The following is a 15,066-nucleotide window of genomic DNA, read 5'->3' as shown; positions in this document are numbered from 1 at the left end:
TTTTAATAGAGACAGGGTTGGTCAGGTTGGTCTCGAACTCCTGACTTCGTGATCCACCCACCTTGGCTGCCAAAAGTGCTGGGATTACAGGCATGAACCATCATGCGGGGTCTATTGTTCCTAAATTTCCTCCAGACAAAGAACTCTCTTATTGCCTGTGAAGACAGCTAAGCACTCCCACTGTCCCCAACACCCTTCGAAGAAGAACAGATTACATGGAACGTAATTGTCACCACCACGTCCATGAAGTCTTCCTGACTGCAATCCTTCCCCGCATCCAGGTCCCCACAACTCCTCACTTGTTAAACAATTGTCATTTGCTGTTTATTTTTTTTCTCCCTGCTCAATTTTGGGGTTCTTCAGGTCACATACCCTTAATGTACTTTTCCAATATTTCCAAATGCCTTGCAGAGTGCCTAAAGCACAACAGTCCCTCAAGACGGTCATTAATTTAAGAAAAATCCATTGAGCATCTGTTCGTGACCAGGCCTTTATCTAGGCATTGGGGTTACAGCAGTGAACAAAACATATGGCAGCATGAACATGAGCTTCCATTCAAGTGGTGTCTACAAAAATGAATGAACACTAGAGCACCAACAACATCTTCTTCATGGGCTGGAAACTTTACTCAGTGAAACAAAAAGAAAACACGCACATGGCCAGCTTTTACATAATTCTTTCAAATTGTGAAAGTTAAGTCTAAGCCTGATTTGCAAGTGAAATTTAGAGTCCTAGAATTATCACTTGACACATGGATTTCCCTTTATCAATGATAAATGTCAAAGGACGAGCCAGAGCCCTTACATTTCCATCATACTACTATTAAGCCCACAAACTATAACTTACCCTTGGATGCAGCCTAAATTATCTTCAAACACTGAAAACCATGTTTCATGGAAACACCTCTTTCACAGAAGAGGTATTTAATGAGAACCAGTCTTTCAGCACCACTCATTACTATTTCCGTAGAGTATTTATAATTTTCTAAATCCTTTCATTTCACTTTTTTATTTATTTATTTTTTTGGAGACAGAGTCTCGCTCTATTGCCCAGGCTGGAGAGCAGTGGTGTGTTCTCGGCTCACTGCAACCTCTGCTTCCTGGGTTCAAGCAATTCTCATGCCTCAGCCTCCTGAGTACCTGGGATTACAGGCACCCACCACCACACCCAGCTAATTTTTGTATTTTGAATAGAGATGAGGTTTCACTGTGTTGCCCAGGCTGGTCTCGAACTCCTGGCCTCAAGTGATCCACCCCGCCTTGGCCTCCAAAAGTGCTGGGATTACTGGCATGAGCCATTGCTCCCGGCCCTTTTTTATTTTATTTTATTTTATTTTATTTTATTTTATTTTATTTTTGAGACAGAGTCTCGCTCTGTCGGCCAGGCTGGAGTGCAGTGGCCCGATCTCGGCTCACTGCAAGCTCCGCCTCCTGGGTTCACGCCATTCTCCCGCCTCAGCCTCCCTAGTAGTTGGGACTACAGGCGCCCGCCACCATGCCCAGCTAATTTTGTTTTTGTGTTTTTAGTAGAGACAGGGTTTTACCGTGTTAGCCAGGATGGTCTCGATCTCCTGACCTCGTGATCCACCAGCCTTGGCCTCCCAAAGTGCTGGGATTACAGGCGTGAGCCACCGCACCCAGCCTCTCATTTTATTTTTATTGTCTCATTTGAGCCCTCATATAACAGGTGGCATAGTTAGGTGAGGGTTTCTTATTATGTTTTCTTTATAGATGCCTAAGTGCAGGCTCGAGGACTTTATGTTATTTGCCTAATTGCATGCAGCTGGTAAGTTGCAAAGTCAAACTTAAAACTAGAACTATGAACTACAAAGTCAGCAGTCATGCTCTAACTGCATTATACCATCTACAAGAAAAGATATAGGCTGAAAATAGAATTGGAAATATACAGAACTCCCAAATCCAACATGATTTACTAGAGACATTCTCGCTCGCTCTCTCACTCTCTCTTTCTCTCTGTCTCTCTCTCTCTCATACACACACACTACAATTTAGAGATCCACAAGCAAATTCACCAGTACCTAGCAATGAAAACTACTCTTTCTACAATATTCAGATATTAGACCGTCCAGACAATTTGCCTAGGAGTAATCAACATAATTACTGTATTCACATTTATGGATTACTGAAGATGATCATTTCATCTTACTAACTGTGCGGTCAAAGATGCTAAACTCCATTCTGTAAACTCCCAGAGGACCAGGACTGTGTCACATCCCCAAGCACCCCCAGCCCTCAGTATGCCTTCCAACTTGTAGCAGGGCACTCAGCAAATACTCAATGAATGACCACACTGCTATGTTAGCAACTGTGAAAATTGGTTTAAGAGTTTTCATTAAGATTTTCTGCATTTTCTCCATAGTCTCCCACTAATTTGACTTTGAGCCATTTAAAGGCAGAGACACTCTGTGTCTTCCTTTACAAATCATGTACAGAACCCCAGATGGTGTCATGCTCATGTGGAATGTGTGTTGCATCAATATTTGCTCATTGATTTGTTGCTCAAATGACACTACTTGGTTGTGTTTATCTGGCAAATCATGCGATTTTAATAATTAGTGTCTGAGGTGGAAACATGCCTTTAACAAAAAAAAATTAGGGGTAAATGTGAAGTACTGAGAGTGATACTGACCTACAAGATGTATGTTAGATGGAAACACATTACTTCCATAGCAAAATTAATAGAGTAAAAAATACATGTAGATAAAAATCTCCAAAAGTAACACCACTGTTATTGGTTTTTACACACACACACACACACACACACACGCAATAAAGGAAGCATGCCAAGTAACAAAAGTAACTTCGACACCACTGGGAGCCTAAAGAATCACACTATGTTGACTTGCAAATGTGGAGAAGCATCCACTATTGCTCTAGGAAATCAAAAAGACTCATTCTCTTGTCTACGATCACTATATTTTATGAAGATTCTTCTGAGAAAAGTACATGCACTAAACATATTACTTGGACACCTCGACTGAATGAGGTGTTTTGATAAATCGAACTACTGATTCACTAAAAGTTAACCAGAAACCCATTTATACTGTGAGCCTTCTGAGTGGGGTAAGAGGTGAGGGAATCAGAGAATCTCAGCATTAGCAGGTACAGTATAGATCAGCCAATTAAATCTCCCACCCAATGAAAGGAAGCCTTTCTATAGTTTTTGCTGACATCTTTAGGATATGTATTAATTAGTCCATGTTTGCATGTAATGAACATAATTTAATATTTCTTTGATGACAAGGGATTTTCAAATTCTGCAAGGTCATGTTTGGAACCAGAATATTTAATGTCCTATAGATGATGCTGTCATAAGACACTGGACCAAATGGATACAGATCCCAGGATAACTCCAGGAAAGAACACTTCAAAAATGTTAAATCCTTGATAGGTTTTACAATTACATATCTCTTTCTTATAAGAGATATGCTCAAAGGAGCATATGCTGATTAAAGAGTTGAGATTTCTGAGTTCTGGTTATCCAGAGTTTAATTTTATCTTCATTGAGAAAAACAATTTGACACTACTATGAGTCCAAGCAGTCAGATCACAGCCAAAGGCAATGATGTTGTTAATGCTTAACTGAAAACTCTTCTGAATTATTAATGATAAAGCATAATTTCTGCCTTCAGATAAATACATATTTATTTCAATTGAAGTTTGTCCAATGATAAGAGTATATTGTAATGGCAAACCAGCACACCCTTAAAAGGTCCAATTCATTTCAATTCATTTACATTATTTTTCACAATAGACGCAGTGCTGAAAACAGAGATACATAGATGGTCTTTGTTGTAAATCTCGTTACATGCAAAATGCTCTGGGTGAAGACACCAATCTAAGAGTCCCACAATAAGCAGTACATAATATCAACTTCGTTTATATTACACTAGCAATCTTTTTTTTTTTTTTTTTTTTGAGACAGAGTCTCACTCTGTCGCCCAGGCTGGAGTGCAGTGGTGCGATCTAGGCTCACTGCAACTTCCGCCTCCCGGGTTCATGCCATTCTCCTGCCTCAGCCTCCTGAGTAGCTGGGACTACAGACGCCCACCACCACACCCGGCTAATTTTTTGTGTTTTTAGTAGGGATGGGGTTTCACCGTGTTAGCCAGGATGGTCTCGATCTCCTGATCTCGTGATCCACCCGCCTCGGCCTCCCAAAGTACTGGTATTACAGGTGTAAGCCACCGCGCCCGGCCATTCACTAGCAATCTTAAATCTTTGGGCTGGGTGCAGTGGCTCATGCCTGTAATCCCAGCACTTTGGGAGGCCAATGCGGGCGGCTCTCTTGAAGCCAGGAGTTCAAGACCAGCTTGGCCAACATGGCAAAACCCCATCTCTACTAAAAACACAAAAATTAGCCAGGCATGGTGGCACGTGCCTGTAATCCCAGCTACTGGAGAGGCTGAGGCATGAGAATCATTTGAACCCGGGAGGTGGAGGTTTCTGTGAGCTGAGATCACACCATTGCACTCCAGCCTGGGCAGCAAAGTGAGAGTGTCTCACAATAAAAATAAAAGAATATCTTTCTATGTTAACTTTTTCTAAAGCAAAGCACAACTTTACAGGATATCTTCTCCAAGAACAACTTTCAAAACCCCTGAAGATACACAATCAAATAATACACTAATGGTGTGCAGTCCCTACCCTCCCACAGTTCACATTCCCACCAGCAACATAGGCAAAAACCCAACTAAGTGTTTATGCAACGTCAGAGGGATGCGTTTCATGAAGAAAAGCAGGATAAAGGAATAGAGAGAGTTTGAAGGCAGGGTATATTATATTTAATCACTCAGTGAGGCCTCTATTAAAGGTGGCATTTGAACAGAAAGGAAGGAAAACGCCAGACAATCAGATAGCAAGTACAGAAGCCTGAAGCTAAAGCATGTTTGCTTGGACATGTTCAAACAATATTTGCAAAAAAAGACAACGTGGCTACAGTAAAGTAAGCAAAGAGGAAAAGAGTAGGAATGATATCCCAGAGGTGGTATAGTAAGAAGGCAAGCTATATACGGTCTTGCAGGCCACGTGTGGAGGCAGCGGTTGTTCACCATCCAGATAACCACTTAGGACCAAGACCCTTATTCCTCCAGCTGCTGGAAATGCTGCCTGCTGATGGCTCACTATTGTGTACCTACCTCTCCAAGATGTTCTACTGCATGACAATGGACACTGCAACTCTAATCATCCTATTCATACTCCCAGGAATTCCTTTAGTCCTGAGTTTTCAAAATAGCTACTGCCTAGCCTGAACATATACCTTCATATACCTTAACTGTTTTTTGTGTGTGTGTGTGTGTTTTTTTGAGACAGAGTCTTGCTCTGTCACCCAGGCTGGAGTGCAATGGTGTGATCTCGGCTCACTGCAACCTCTGCCTTCCAGGTTCAGGCGATTTTCCTGCCTCAGCCTCCTGAGTAGCTGGAACTACAGGCGCACCCCACCATGCCCACCTGATTTTTTGTATTTTTAGTAGAAATGGGGTTTCTCCGTGTTGGCCAGGCTGGTCTCGAGTGATCTGCCCACCTCGGCCTCCCAAAGTGTTGGGATTACAAGTGTTAGCACCACCATGCCCGGCCACCTTAACTTTTATGAGGGAGAAGTAAAACATGACCATAGGTACAGTTTAAGAGTTGAAGAAATGTTTAAGAAATGTGTTAGTGGAACAAACTCGCAATCAGTATCCCTACCTCCTAACCCCCTTCCTCCCTTGTTTCCAATCCTAGCTGGTAACGTTTATCTAATCATTTCAGCTAGAAAATTAAGAGCCCTAACCCTCACCTGCTACCACCCCCTACACACACTACACCATAACTACCACATCACAACCATTACAAAGTCCTGTGAGTTAATCTCCAAATATTCCTCATATCTGTCTCCTCCTGACTATCCCCACTGCCTACACCTGCCTCCATTCAGACCCTCACCTTTTTTTTTTTTTTTTTAGACGGAGTTTTCACTCTTGTTGTCCAGGCTGCAGTGTGATGGCACAATCTTGGCTCACTGCAACCTCTGCCTCTTGGGTTCAAGCGATTCTCCTGTCTCAGCTTCCCGAGTAGCTGGGATTACAGGGGCCCGCCACCATGCCCGGCTAATGTATTTTTAGTATAGACAGGGGTTCTCCATGTTGGTCAGGCTGGTCTCGAACTCCCAACCTCAGATGATCCACCTGCCTCGGCCTCCCAAAGTGCTGGGATTACAGGCGCCCGGATTCTTTTCTTTTTTTTGAAACGGAGTCTCACTCTGTCGCCCAGGCTGGAGTGCAATGGCGCAACCTTGGCTCACTGCAACCTCCGCCTCCCGGGTTCAAGCAATTCTCCTGCCTCGGCCTCCCAAGTAGCTGGGATTACAGGCATGTGCCACCACGCCTGGCTAATTTAGTAGAGATGGGGTTTTGCCATGTTGGTCAGGCTAGTCCCGAACTCCTGACCTCAGGTGACCCACTCGCCTCGGCCTCCCAAAGTGCTGGGATCACAGGTGTGAGCCATGACACCCAGCAGGCCCCCATCTTTCATCCATTTGGCAATAACCACTTAACTGGATTCCCTACTGCACACCTCTTCCCACTCCCCAATTCCTTCCAGACTCCACATAGCTGGAAAAGTAGTCTACTGTTGAATACACGTTGCCAGCTACATACATGACCCTTAGTCTAAGACCTGATCTTGGCTTTGCTCTGCAGCCTTGTCTTCCAGCACTTGACCCCTACCCCCTTATAACCCAACAATACCGAACTATTGTAGCTATCGCCCTTCCCCATGATGGTCAAGTCCCAGATCACCCCTCTGGCTAGGAAACAAGCCCTGTTTCCTAGATAAGATTAACTCCATCCTGGCTAACACAGTGAAACCCTGTCTGTACTAAAAATACAAAAAAGTAGCCGGGTGGGTGGCGGGCACCTGTAGTCCCAGCTACTCAGGACACTGAGGCAGGAGAATGGCGTGAACCCGGGAGGTGGAGCTTGCAGTGAGCCAAGATCGCACCACTGCACCTCCAGCCTGGGCGACCGAGTGGGACTCTGTCTTAAAAAAAAAAAAAAAAAAAAAAAAAAAAAGATTAACTCCAGGCCATTCCTTAAGATCCAGCCAGAGCATTTTCTGAAAAGTGGCCCCTGATTTCAGTCCCTGCCAAGAATGGCTTAGTTATACTCCCATAGCCCATATCATACTGCACTAAAAGCACCTATTTATGTCCACCCACCCCCACCAACCCCCTGCAACCACCACCACTGGACTCTAAGTTCCTTAAAGACAGAGACCATTTCTTACTCGTCTTTGAGTCCAGGAGGCAGCATAGTACTTAGTACATGACAGGCAGGGGGAAGAAAAGAAAGACTAAACCTAACTATTTATTACTATCCGATATTTATATAAAGGAGACTGTGGATGAATATTTTAAAAAAGAAAAGAAAACACTGATGGGAGCAAAAAGAGAAAACAAACTTAAGAATAGCAGCATGGAGTTTTAAAACAACAACAACAAAAACTTCAACAAATGCCAGAAGTGTTTCCAACTGCACGTATTTAGGATACCCTGGTCTCAACGTACTCTATGACCCCTTCTGAAGAATCATACAAATAACAAGAGGCCCAAAATACATTATTAACTGGTACCTATGGATCTCTCCTCCCATAAAGTGATACGAGCAACACCCCCAATGTGGATAGAAACAAAAATGCCTCTTGGAGATGTACTCTGGGACTATAGATAGTGGAAGTATACATGGGAAGAAGCATGGAATTCTTTTTGGGATTGATTTCCCTACAGTTTTAAAGTATGTTTTCTTCCTATATCATTATCAGAGTTAGAATACTTAAAATAGAATTGGTGGCAAATGTGGGAGTCAAGGCCGGGTGCAATGACTCATGCCTGTAATTCCAACACTTTGGGAGGCCAAGTCGGGTGGATTACCTGAGGTCAGGAGTTCGAGACCAGCGTGACCAACATGGGAAATCCTGTCTCTACTAAATACAAAAAATTAGCCTAGCTACTTGGGAGGCTGAGGCAGAAGAATCGCTTGAACCCAGGAGGTGGAAGTTGCAGTGAGCCAAGATTGTGCCATTGCACTCCAGCCCGAACAACAAGAGCAAAACTCCATCTCAAAAAAAAAATTAAAAAAAAAAAAAGTGAGTGTCAAAAGGGAGTTCTATCCATAATGAAATTATTAACCCAAAGGAAGTCTCAGTGCTAATGGTCCCTCATCACCATGATATTTCTATAGATCTGAGTCAGTTACATATTATTTATGTCAAAAGTACTAACAGATTAAAAAGGGAGGGAGGTGGAGAAAAAGAAAAAGACAAGGCTTCGGTAAAGTCCACGTGTGCTGGTCTAGCCATACAGTCATGTGGTTTCTCCTGGGCTCTTCCCGAAGGGCATGTCCTCACAAACCTTCTATGAGCTCAGTCAGGAGGGGGAGACGGGCAGGAGCCACGTGAAACAGCAGGGCCAAGAGTATTACCCTGGAGTCAGCAAACACAGCCACGGAGCACAGACACGACAAAGATTCCACAGGGAAAAACCACCGAGGGCAAAAGTGGCCCAACTGCTGGGAGACCTGGTAGTTAGAGGAAAGCCTTTTTTAAACTCAGTGGAAAAGGCCCACATACAGCAGGCACCAGTATAATTACCAAAGCCACCAGGCCTGTCTGCCAAGCTGGGCTGATGTGGCCTCTTGACCAGGTTTTATTCTTGGCGGCTGCTGCACTCTTCTCCCTCTGCTCTTCCTGCTCCTGCTACTAAATAAACTAGCAGATGCTGGCTTCATGTACTACAAACCCTGAGCTATCTATCTTCTCGTTTGTTTTGGCATCTACTTCAAATGGTAAAGCATCTGTGAAACGGACCAAAGCACTCCAAAAATCTACTTCAGGGTCATTCTCAAGAATTTATTTCTACATTTTCAAAGACCATTTTGAATTTCCCTATCAAAGATATAACAAGCGTGATCCACACACGATCACCAAGTCATTTTTGTTATTTGTCTTCTACTAGGCAAATACATGTCATTGTTCAAATACCAGCGCAGGAGAGAAATCACAGTGTTCTTTTAGTTCTATACTGAATTTCATCCACTCCCATTTCTCTTCGTTCTCTGTGCTACCTTACTCACTTGTGGCTTCATCACCAGCTGTGTGTCAGCAACTCCCAAATTACTATCTCCATCTCAGACTTCTCTGATCAAACCCAGACCCGGATATCCAAAGACCTAATGGACATTTCAAAAACGAACTACTTAAAACCGAACTCCTCATCTTCCTCTTGCCAAAGTATTTCAGTACCCACTGCTTTCTCCTAACTCACATTTTGAGTCATCCTTGACTTCTCTCCTTTCTTCGGCCTCCCATCTTGTCGATAAAGCTATCATGCCTGAGCTACGCTCTATTAAACAAGAAAAGGTAGACTTCTGTCTGATTTAAGTGTGCTTTCTATCTCTCTCTTCCAGATTCCAGCAAGTATTGCTGTACGTGTCAGTCTGCACTCACTGTGTGAGGTTGGCAAATGCCCTGTTCATTCTCTCAGCTCTTCCTCCAGGGCGTGTTCCCATACCCCAATTTCAAAAGCACTAGAGTGCATTGAACAGGATTGGTTTCTTTGTATCTTTGGGTGGGGGACAGTCATTCAGAACCTAAAAGAGAAGTTCTCATTTCACAGCAGCAGCATCTCCAAGGAAAATTCTTCCAGAATGAAACACCACCACATTTCATAAAACAACACAAAAGGAATGAAACAAGTCTGTTAAACAGTAACGAGCTACAATGCCAGAACTAACCTGGAGACTTAAAAGACAAAGTTGTGGTAGGAAGAATACCAAAAAAGGTGGGAATGGGAAAAGTCCACTCACTGATCCAGTTACCCTCTGTAATTACAGACACCCAGACACCCTCACATCTTTCATTCAACATTAATATTTTTTCAGCCTGTCCTCAACCTGTTGAAGTACAGCTCAGATGGAAGTATTTTAGAAAGATGCATTTCCTTAACTTTGACTTTTCAACGCAACTCCAAGTAGAATTTTCAAAGAATAAAATGTCTAATTAGGAAGAACAGGCTTACAGTTTCAGCTCAGTTCAACTTTGTTGAGAAAATATTTCAGTCAATAGCTCAATGGAATGAGGTCCTTTTCTTTCCTATCTTTGGAGAGCAGCGTCCCCATTTCTAGGACTGACCCCACACGAGGAGTGTTGACTGTAAACTTTCAGGGTATCACTCGACAACCCAGAAACTGGTGGCAGCTGGAAGGACAGAGGTCATGTGTGCTGCTTTCTATAATAAAATTCTTTTTACCCCGGGTTAAGTTGATTACTCAAACTCTCAAACTCCTCCTCCTCCCCACTCCAGCCTACTCGCATTTTCCCTAGGCTGATTGACTCTAGGAAAACAAGTATTGCATTATGCTTGACTGTTTGGAACGAGATCAGTTCTCATTTCAAATTCCCTTTCAGAACAACCCCAAGGCCACAGACCCTGTAAAAATCCCAGATGCCCAACAACTCAGGAAGGCCTAAGCTATGACAAGAAAACATTACTTAAGTAATAATCAGCAAATGCATCCTAAACCCGGACTGGCATCCTCTGAGGTCTCTTCCAAGGCATTTGGCAGGAACATGTCTGTAAACCACCCAGTCTCACTCTCAGCTCCTCCTCCGAGGCAGAATGGCCAAGGCGGAGGCTTTAGTGCACCGTTCGGCAGTGATTTTCTCCAACTGGCACCATCTGTGCACGCCCTGCCAGACTTGCTGACAGAGCAGGCTGCACAGACCATTACTAATCTCCCAGGGTCAGCTGGGTCAGGCCTGCAACAGGATGCCTATAGATTTCAAAGGCCAGTGTTCTCTCCGTGCCAGCTAATCGATCTATGTTGGAAAGCAAGCACATTTTTATTCCACCTTCTTTTAAATTTCAAAGAAAAATCTCAATTTTAAAGCTCTTCGTGTGGGAACTGCTTGCATGTAATCAGTGTCCTGATACCAGTTATGTTATATGAGATCTTAGGAGGATGGGGCTTACCCATTGATCCTTTGCCAAGATTCGGTAGTAAGGCCAGGAAGACAACTTCGCTCAGACAACAAAAGGCCTTCTAAATAGCACCACTGGGGATGGACTACATGGATCAAGATTCAGACTCAACTGCAAAGTCCTCTTAGCTGAGTCTGCAAAAGAAGAATAAATGCTATCCTACCAGGATCTTATCATGTGAGCCCAGGCAGTGTCGGCTGGGACTGGTAAATAAAATCTCAGCATCATTCACCATCTACTTCAGAATTCATCTGCAAATGCTGCCACCCACTACCAACTGCCTATCAAGTGTTTACTAAATGTAAATTGTGCGCCAAGAGTTTGATATTCCCTCAAACTTCTGTAGTTTCTTTTGCTGAGGAATGGGGTAACTGAGTCTAGTACTCAGCCATATAGCAGGCTAGATCAATCCAAAAGCCCCTTGAAGGCGGGATCATAATGATCCTGTTTCAAGGTGCTACCACTTAGCACAGACTTTTTCAGGCTTGTTGCAGTAATTCTATTAAAAACCCTTTTAGATAATTATATAAATACAATTAGGAGGAGGCAGTATCAAGATCAATTACTGTAATCATTTCTTTATAGATGATATGTTATTCTAGATCTTCAAGTCAAACAATGACTCAATCTGATAGAGTCGAAAAACTAACAGCCACAAAACTAAGACATTACTACCAGCTCCAAAGAGACCAGATCTTTTGTTTACAATAATTAAAGGTTTAAAGAAATTTCGAGATAAGTGACTTCATCTTCTTACTCTTGCTTAGATATCAGTTTCTACACTTAACCAAACCCTAACAGAGTTTACATGGGGCTAAAGGGGTGATAGTAAAGAGGAATTTGTGAGCTGAAACATAATTAATAATTCCTCTAACCCAGATCATCTTCCTTGTAAAACGATGGGTTTGTTAAGAAGCAAGCTGAGAGGTTCACAGATCTGACATGGCCACTCAGGCATAATTGGAGAAGCAGGTTTGTGTGAGTTCTCATTGAGTAATTTCTTCTTCCAATTTTTTTCGAGCTTCAGGCAACCAGAGAAAACTCCAGGCTAACTTGGTTCCTAACATGTCTATTCTTCCCAACTCCTCCCTTTGCAAAGGAGTCCCTGTATTGTCTAAAAATAAGTCACGCAATCACTCGGATCCCCTCCAACTATTTCGTATCAAAGAATCACTGCCATGTCTACAGCAGACAGTTTCTCAGCCTTTAGATTTCCTATCTAGATAGCACAAAACAAACTGAACACATAAAACAAACGGGAACATTTATAATGAGATCATGTTTCACATCTACCATGCCTCAACTCACCCTTCCCAAGACATCAGGTGCACTGAAGAAGATCTCATTCCATTTAACTTACAGAAGGCACACCTTCACGGTCCAGGATGATGTGTGTTGGTCTTTCAGAATTAACACTTTTGACTAAACCTAACTTCACACCTTTGGCTTTTAATGTAAAGTTTTATGATGTCTTTCCTCCACATCCAGTCCCAATTCCTTCTGAGTGTCTCTGTGATTCTAGACAACAACATCTACTTTTTTAAACAAAGACTTCCCAGCATTCAACTTCATTTCTGTCTTTTTGATTCCACTAGAGAAAGAGAGATAAGAATCTAGACACAGGCTTTCATAGTGTTTTACCTGTAACTTGTCTAAACCACCAACTGACAACTACAGGCTCTGCCATTAAGCACCCCGTGTACCTATGGTGTAGAAATAATTGCACAGACCTGTGCCTCTAGCATCACTTCCAGCATGGAAGCAGCAAGGAGAATGATCAGAAGGCAGGATGCCTAGATGATAGAATGATAAATCCTCAAGAAGCCTAGAAATATCAAGTCCAAGCAAGTATCATGGCAAAAATATGCCTATGGAACTCATAGAAAAAGACCTAAACAACAAGGTTCTAAGTGGAGACAGTAAAAAAAAACCTGTGTTTCTTAAACAGCCCAACCATCCACAAAGAGAAAATCAGGGCTGGGTATGGTGGCTCACACCTGTAATCTTAAAACTTTGGGAGGCCAAGGCGGGTGGATCACTTGAGGCCAAGGGTTTGAGACCAGCCTGGCCAACACGGTGAAACCCTGTCTGTACTAAAAATACAAAAAAATTAGCCGGGCTTGGTGGTGCATGCCTGTGATCCCAGCTACTAGGGAGGCTGAGGCAGAATCACTTGAACCTGGGAGGCAGAGGTTGCAGTGAGCCAAGATGGTGCCACTGCACTACAGACTGGGAGACTGAGCGAGACTCTGTCTCAAAAAAAAAAAAAAAAAAAGAAAAAGAATAAAGAAAATCAGGATAGATATAGGCAGACAGAAGTCCCTACTACGATTATCCTAACAAGGTACTCACAATATCTTGAATTTTGCCCATGTCTGTCTGATTTCTAAGAATTTAATGACACTTTACCAGCCTATTACTAAAAGGTAGGGTTTATGTGTTGCTTATGTTTTTTTATTCTCTTAACAATTTACCATTGCTAAGTGTGAACAGTAAAACACACACTTTAATGTTTACTCTACATTTAGAGTTTAAAACAACTTAAACCTAAAAAATCGGTAAAGATGGATATAGTACAGTAAGACAGAAGGGACAAGGTTTACTGTATTCTCTGGCTTCTCTCATCAATTAGATGCTATCTGGTTTATAAAGACTCCAAAGGAAGATTCCTACAGGGGCCTCAGAAACCCAATCCAACTGAAAGACTACACTAAGAAAAGAGACACTGTGTAGGGTTCTGAGATACTGAAAGATATTATTCCCGAATTCCCTCAGCATCCTGGGATAAACAGGAAGAAATCCTAAGGCTTCACTGCTATAGTTTTTCTCAAGGAAGAGTTTCTTACATGAGATACTGGCAAAACAGCCCATCTTCCACTGTAGGTTTTAGGGCTGGAATATAGAGATGATTCCCAGAGTTAGAGTACTGAGAATTATGTTGGTTTCTGATTAAATGTTGGTATAATATTTAAAAACCAGTTAAGAATGATCAAAGGAACCTACATAAAACACTGTGGTCACTCTTTCTTCATGTGCCATTAGCATCTGCCCAAAGGCTACCTCTGTGACAAATCCAAATGGCTTGCCCCAGGCTCTGCTTGCAGGAACCAGACTTAAATAACAGTCAAGATCTGATTTTGAGAACACCTAAGTTAAAGTGCCAAGTTTATTTAACATTTAACATATTTGTTCACTGTATAACCACCCCCTCTACAATGGTTTCATGAGATCACCACCTAATCTATAATTCTTACTCAAGGAAACCAGTTAAGAACCCTCAATGGAAGTAACCTAGGACAACTAATCACCTCCAAAAACCTCTTTGCTGTGGGAAATGGATCACAAGAGACAATGGATTGGCCAGGCACTGTGGCTTACACCTGTAATCCCAGCACTTTGGGAGTTCAAGATGAGCAGATCACTTCAGGCCAGGAGTTCGAGACCAGCCTGGCCAACATGGTGAAACCCTGTCTCTACTAAAAATATGAAAAAGGTCGGGTGTGGTGGCTCACACCTATTGTAATCCCAGCATTTCGGGAGGTCGAGGTGGGCAGATCACCTGAGGTCAGGATTTTGAGAGCATCTGGACCAACATGGAGAAACCCCATCTCTTCTAAAAATACAAAATTACCCGGGTGTGGTGGCACATACCTGTTATCCCAGCTACTGGGGAGGCTGAGGCAGGAGAATCGCTTGAACCCAGGAGGCGGAGTTTGTAGTGAGCCAAGATCACACCATTGCACCCCAGCCTGGGCAACAAGAGTGAAACTCCATCTCTTGAAGAAATTTAAAAAAAAAAAAAAAAAAGTACAAAAAATTAGCTGGACTTGGTGATGGACATCTATAATCCCAGCTACTTGGGAGGCTGAGGCAGAAGAATTGCTTGAACCTAGGAGGCAGAGGTTGCAGTGAGCCGAGATTGCACCATTGCACTTCAGCCTAGACAACACAGCAAGACTCCTTCTCAAAAAACAAACAAAAAAAAAGATAGAATGGATCATAGAGAAAGAGAACAAAGACAATCATGTA

The 15,066-nt window shown here is 42.7% G+C and overlaps 1 long non-coding RNA gene across 1 annotated transcript in view; it reads right to left on the bottom strand.

The window, feature by feature from the left end:
• The window catches only part of LOC112622983, a 99,382-nt gene extending 86,803 nt beyond the window's left edge, over window positions 1-12,579 (bottom strand). The window contains exon 1 of the long non-coding RNA XR_003119066.1: window positions 12,346-12,579. This is a non-coding gene — a long non-coding RNA (uncharacterized LOC112622983). The remainder of the gene's footprint in view (window positions 1-12,345) is intronic.
• Window positions 12,580-15,066: the final 2,487 nt, after the last annotated feature.

This window comes from Theropithecus gelada, chromosome 4 (assembly GCF_003255815.1).
Source record: "Theropithecus gelada isolate Dixy chromosome 4, Tgel_1.0, whole genome shotgun sequence".
NCBI classification, from domain to species: domain Eukaryota; kingdom Metazoa; phylum Chordata; class Mammalia; order Primates; family Cercopithecidae; genus Theropithecus; species Theropithecus gelada.
This window is presented reverse-complemented; position numbering and strand designations above follow the sequence as displayed.